We start from the raw sequence: 6856 nt of genomic DNA, 5'->3' as shown, positions 1-6856 counted from the left end.
ATCCCTTTGTACAAATGTTTTGGTTGTCACAAGTAACAAACCCCTAAATAAATTGATAACCAAGTATTTAAACCTCGGGTCGTCTTCTCAAGGAACTGCGAGGAAGGTATGTTCTTATTATTGGTTATGAGTTTGTAAATTGGGGTTTTGGAAATAAGGTGGGAATATGTTATATGACAAATAATTTAAATGGCAATTAAAAATGAATAAATACTGTAAAGCAAACTTTTGGGCAAAAGGAAAAAAAGTCAAATTGCTGGAATAATAAAAATATCCTTAGATGGGAAGCAATGGCAACTTAATTCAAAGAGAACAATTATAAACTGAAAATACCTCAATTATCATTAATTTAAAGAACAATCCATGACATGGGAGAAATTCATAAATCAAATTATAATAATCAATTCAAATGTTGGAATAAATAAATAAAAGTAAAACTTAAAATAAAAGAACACTAAACCTGGATCCAGAGCTACTCTCAAAACAAGAAGAAATCCTAAATCCTAAAGAGAGAGAGAGAGAGAATCTCTCTCTAAACTAAATCTAAATCATGAAAACTAGAAATTGGCGAGCTCTCCCTGAATGGATGCATTCCTCCACTTTATAACCTCTAATCTATGCTGTCTGTGCTTGAATCTGGGCCAAAAAGGGCTTCAGAAATTGCTGGGGGCGTATTTTGTGAATTCTGATACGTGGCCTCTGTCACGCGTCCGCGTGGGTCACGCGGTCGCGTCGTCTGGAGCTTTTCCTTGCCATGCGGTCGCGTCGGTCACGCGTCCGCGTCGTGGGTGTTCTACTTGAGGCGCGCGGTCGCGTCAGTCATGCGGCCGCGTTGCTGCTTCTTCGCTTCTGGCACGCGATCGAGTCGTCCATGTGATCACGTGGATACCAGTTTCCTTAAAGCTCCATTTTGCCTTCTCCTTCCATTTTTGTATGTTTCCTTTTTCATCCTTTAAGTCATTCAGCCTTAGAAAACCTGAGACTACTCAACACACTAATCATGGCTTCGAATGGAAATAAAGGTAATTAAAACAATTAATTTTAAAGCTTAGGAAACATGTTTTTCACAATATGACATAATAAGGAAGGGAAAGTAAAATCATGCAATTAATGTGAATAAGTAGGTGAAGGATTGAATAAATCACTCAAATTAAGCACAAAAGAACTCATGAAATATGGGTTTATCAATGAGATGTAGCCATTGACAACGGTGATGCCCTACATACAGCTTGCCATGGAAAGGAGTAAGAAGGATTGAATGAAAGTTGTAGGAAAGCAGAGATCCAACAGGGACAAAGCACCTCCATACACTTGTCTGAAATTCTCAACAATGATCTACATTAGTATTTCTATCTTTATTTTCTATTTATTTATTATTATTATTATTCGAAAACTCTATAACCATATATTATCCGCCTAACTAAGAATTTCAAGATGACCATAGCTTGCTTCATACCAATAATCTCCGTGGGATCGACCCTTACTCACGTAAGGTATTACTTGGAAGACCCAGTGCACTTACTGGTTATTTGTGCGAAGTTGTGAAGAAAGTACTGAGTTATAAACGCGCATACCAAGTTGAATGCCATTATTAGAGATCACAATTTCGTGCACCAAGTTTTTGGCGCTGTTGCCGGGGATTGTTCGAGTTTGGACAACTAACGGTTCATCTTGTTTCTCAGATTAGGTAATTTTCTATTTGTTTTATTTTCCAAATTTTTTTTAAAAATCTTTCAAAAATTTATCACCTATTTTCAAAAATTTTCAGGGTCTTCAAAAATGAATTCTAGAGTTTCATATAACATGTTTTAGCTTGGCTGGCTATTAAGCCATATCTAATTCATAGGATTTTGATTGAGGACTTTGGATTCATTACTTTCTTTTTCCTATATGTTTTTCGAAAAAATAAAAGAAAATACAAAAAAAATAAAATAAAATCATAAAATCAAAAAATATTGTGTTTCTTGTTTGAGTCTTGAGTCAATTTATAAGTTTGGTGTCAATTGCATATTCATCTTGTTCTTGCAATTTTTGAAAATTCATACATTCATAGTGTTCTTCATGATCTTCAAGTTGTTCTTGGTAAGTCTTCTTTTTTGATCTTGATGTTTTCTTGTTGTGTCTTTTATTGTTTTTCATGTGCATCTTTGCATTCATATTGTCTAAGCATTAAAGAATTCTAAGTTTGGTGCTTGCATGTTTTCTTTGCATAAAAATTTTTTCAAAAATATGTTCTTGATGTTCATGATGATCTTCAAAGTGTTCTTGGTGTTCATCTTGACATTCATAGTGTTCTTGCATGCATCATGAGTTTTGATTCATAATGTTCATGTTGTGAGCCATTTTTGTTGTTTTTCTCTCTCATCATAAAAAATTTAAAAAAATAAAAAATATCTTTTCCCTATTTCTCTCAAAATTTTGAAAATTTGAGTTGACTTAGTAAAAAATTTTTAAAATTAGTTAGTTCTTATAAGTCAAATCAAATTTTCAATTTTAAAAATCTTATCTTTTCGAAATCTTTTTCAAAAATCAAATCTCTTTTACTTTTATCTTATGATTTTCGAAAATTTAAAACTATTTTTCAAAATCTTTTTCTTATTTTATTTCAAATTTTCGAAACTTAACTAACAAGTAATGTGATTGATTAAAAAATTTGAAGTTTGTTACTTTATTGTTAAGAAAGGTTCAATTTTTAAATTCTAGAATCATATCTTTTAGTTTCTTGTTAGTCAAGTAATTAATTTTAATTTTAAAAATATCTTCTTATCTTCTTATCTTTTCAAATTTGATTTTCAAATCTTTTTCAAACTAACCAATTAACTGTTGTTTATTTTATGTCTTTTTCAAAACCACCTAACTACTTTTTCAAAATTTATTTTCGAAAATACCTCCCTCTTTTTTTTTTAAAAAAAATTCTTTTTAATTAATTAATTGTTTTAAGTTTTAATTTTAATTCTATTTCCCCTTTAATTTTCGAAAATCATTAACTCCTTTTCAAAAATTATTTTTGAAAACTTTTCTCCCATCTTATTCTATTTATTCATTCATTTACTAACACTTCTCTTCATCTCAAATCACTGCCCCTATCCTCACCCTTGTGTTTGGATTATTCATTCTTCTTCACTTTTATTCCCTTTCTTCTTCTACTAACATAAAGGAATATCTATACTTTGACATTGAGGATTCCTCTTCTTTTTTCTGTTCTCTTCTCTTTCATATGAGCAGGAACAAGGAAAAAAGTATTCTTGTTAAAGTTGATCCTGAACCTGAAAGGACTCTGAAGAGGAAACTAAGAGAAGCTAAATTATAACAATCCAGAGACAACCTTACTGAAATTTTCAAACAAGAAAAGGATATGGCAGCCGAACCCAACAACAATAATGCAAGGAGGATGCTTGGTGATTATACTACACCTACTTCCAAGTTTGATAGAAGAAGCATCTCAATACCTGCCAATGGAGCAAACAATTTTGAGCTGAAACCTCAACTAGTTGCTCTAATGCAACAAAACTGTAAGTTTCATGGACTTCCATCAGAAGATCCCTACCAGTTTTTAACTAAGTTCTTGCAGATCTGTGAGACTGTTAAGACTAATGGTGTAGATTCTGAAGTCTACAGGCTCATGCTTTTCCCTTTTGCTTTAAGAGACAGAGCTAGAACATGGTTGGTCTCACAATCTAAGGATAGCTTGGACTCTTGGGATAAGCTAGTCACGACCTTCTTGGTTAAATTCTTTCCTCCTCAAAAGCTGAGCAAGCTTAGAGTGGATGTTCAGACCTTCAAGCAACAAGATGGTGAATCCCTCTATGAAGCTTGGGAAAGATACAAGCAGATGACCAAAAAATGTCCTTCTAGCATGTTTTCAGAATGGACCATGATAGATATATTCTATTATGGTCTGTCTGAGTTCTCTAAGATGTCACTGGACAACTCTGCAGGTGGATCCATTCACCTAAAGAAAACACCTGCAGAAGCTGAGGAACTTATTGAAATGGTTGCAAATAACCAATTCGTGTACACTTCTGAGAGGAATTCCGTGAATAATGGGACGCCTTAGAGGAAGGGAGTTCTTGAAATTGATGCTCTGAATGCCATATTGGCTCAAAACAAAATGTTGACTCAGCAAGTCAACATGATTTCTCAAAGTCTGAATGGATGGCAAAATGCATCCAACAGTACTAAAGAGGCATCTTCTGAAGAAGAAGCTTATGATCCTGAAAACCCTGCAATGGCAGAGGTAAGTTACATGGGTGAACCTTATGGAAACACCTATAATTCTTCATGGAGAAATCATCCAAATTTCTCATGAAAGGATCAACAAAAGCCTCAACAAGGCTTTAATGATGGTGGATGAAATAGGTTTAGCAATGGCTAGCCTTTTCCATCATCTTCTCAGCAACAGATAGAGAATTCTGAGCAGAGCACCTCAAACTTAACAAATATAGTCTCTGATCTATCTAAGGCCACTTTAAGCTTCATGAGTGAAATAAGGTCCTCCATTAGAAAGTTGGAGGCACAAGTGGGCCAGCTGAGTAAGAAAGTCACTGAAACCCCTCCTAGTACTCTCCCAAGCAATACGGAAGAAAATCCAAAAAGAGAGTGCAAGGCCATTGATATAATCAATATGGCCGAACCTAGAGTGGAAGGAGAGGACGTGAATCCCAATGAGGAAGACCTCATGGGACGTCTCCCAACCAAGAAGGAGTTTCCTATTGAGGACCCAAAGGAATCTGAGGCTCATATAGAGACCATAGAGATTTCATTTAACCTCCTTTTGCCATTCATGAGCTCTGAAGACTATTCTTCCTCTGAAGAGGATGAAGATGTAACTGGAGAGAAAATTGCTCAATATCTAGGAGCTATCATGAAGCTGAATGCCAAGTTATTTGGTAATGAGACTTGGGAAGGTGAACCTCCCTTGCTCATTAGTGAACTAGATTCCTGGGTTCAGCAAACTTTAGCTCAAAAGAGACAAGATCCTGGCAAATTCGTAATACCCTGCACCATAGGCACCATGAACTTTGAAAAAGCTCTGTGTGGCCTAAGGTCATGTATAAATCTTATACCACTCTTTGTAATGGAAAAGCTAGGGATCATTGAGGTACAGCCTGCCATATTCTCATTACAAATGGCAGACAAGTCAGTAAGACAAGCTTATGGATTGGTAGAGAACGTGTTGGTAAAGGTTGAAGGCCTTTACATCCCTGCTGATTTCATAATCTTATACACTAGGAAGGAGGAGGATGAATGCATCATCCTTGGAAGACCTTTCCTAGCCACAGCAGGAGCTGTGATAGATGTTAACAGAGGAGAATTAGTCCTTCAATTGAATGGGGACTACCTTGTGTTTAAGACTCAAGGGTGTTCTTTTGTATACATGTAGAGGAAGCATGAAAATCTTCTCTCAGTACAGAGTCAAACAAAGCCCCCACCATCAAACTCTAAGTTTGGTGTTGGTAGGCCACAGCCAAACTCTAAGTTTGGTGTTGAATCCCCAGATCCAAACTCTAAGTTTGGTGTTAGGAGTCAACAATATTGACCTGATCACCTGTGTGGCTCCATGAGAGCCCACTGTCAAGCTATTGACATTAAAGAAGCGCTTATTGGGAGGCAACCTAATTTTTATTTATCTAATTTTATTTTTTTTATTGTTCTTTAATGTTTTATTAGGTTCATGATCATGTGGAGTCACGAAAAAAAAATACTAAAATTAAAAACAGAATAAAAAATAGCAGAAAAAAATCACACCATGGAGGAAGGACTTACTGGCATTCAAACGCCAGTAAGGAGCATCTGGCTGGCGTTCAATGCCAGAACAGAGCATGGATCTGGCATTGAACGCCAGAAACAAGCAGCATCCTGGCGTTTGAACGCCAGGAATATACCCTGAGGAGAGCTGGCGCTGAACGCCCGAAACAAGCATGGAACTGGCGTTCAACGCCAGAAACATGCTGCAATTGGGTGTTGAACACCCAAAATAAGCATCATTTCGGCGTTTAAACGCTAGAATTGTATGCAAAGGCGTTTTACATGCCTAATTGGTGCAGGGATGTAAATCCTTGACACCTTAGGATCTGTGGACCCTATAGGATCATCCTAGGATCTGTGGACCCCACAAGATCCCCACCTACCTCAACTCACCTTCTCTCTTCTTCACCAATCACCTCAATCTCTCTTCCCCATCACCTTTTCACCACTCACATCCATCCATCCTTCCCACCCAAACCCACCCTACATGGCCGAAACACAAACATCTCTCCCTCTCCTCCATATCTTCTTCTTCTTCTATTCTTTCTACTTTTGCTCGAGGGCGAGCAACATTCTAAGTTTGGTGTGGTAAAAGCATAGCTTTTTTTTGTTTTTCCATAACCATTGATGGCACCTAAGGCCAGAGAAACCTAAAAAAAAAAAAAGAGAACAGGGAAGATAAAAGCTTCCACCTCTGAGTCATGGGAGATGGAGAGATTCATCTCAAAGGTCCATAGCTCAGTAGTAGAGCATTTGACTGCAAATCAAGAGATCCTTGAGATACCTCAGGGGATACATTTTCCTCCACACAATTATTGGGAGCAACTAAGGATCGGAGCACCAAAATCACTAGGGATCAAGCAACAAAGGCAAGGAAGAGACATAGAAGAGCTCAAGGACATCATTGGTTCTTCAAGAAGAAAGCGCCACCATCACTAAGGTGGACTCATTCCTTGTTCTTATTTCTCTGTTTTTTGATTTTTAAGATTTATGTTATCTATGTTTGTGTCTTTATTACATGATCATTAGTATGTAGTAACTATGTCTTAAGGCTATGAATAATTCCATAAATCCTTCACTTCTCTTAAATGAAAAATGTTTCCAATTC

The 6856-nt window shown here is 36.4% G+C and overlaps 1 non-coding gene across 1 annotated transcript; it reads right to left on the bottom strand.

The window, feature by feature from the left end:
• Positions 1-3754: 3754 nt before the first annotated feature.
• Positions 3755-3858, bottom strand: LOC127743153 (small nucleolar RNA R71). Its single transcript, XR_008004481.1, has one exon. It is a non-coding gene; the product is annotated as a small nucleolar RNA R71 (small nucleolar RNA).
• Positions 3859-6856: the final 2998 nt, after the last annotated feature.

Source organism: Arachis duranensis, chromosome 1 (genome assembly GCF_000817695.3).
Source record: "Arachis duranensis cultivar V14167 chromosome 1, aradu.V14167.gnm2.J7QH, whole genome shotgun sequence".
NCBI lineage: Eukaryota > Viridiplantae > Streptophyta > Magnoliopsida > Fabales > Fabaceae > Arachis > Arachis duranensis.
This window is presented reverse-complemented; position numbering and strand designations above follow the sequence as displayed.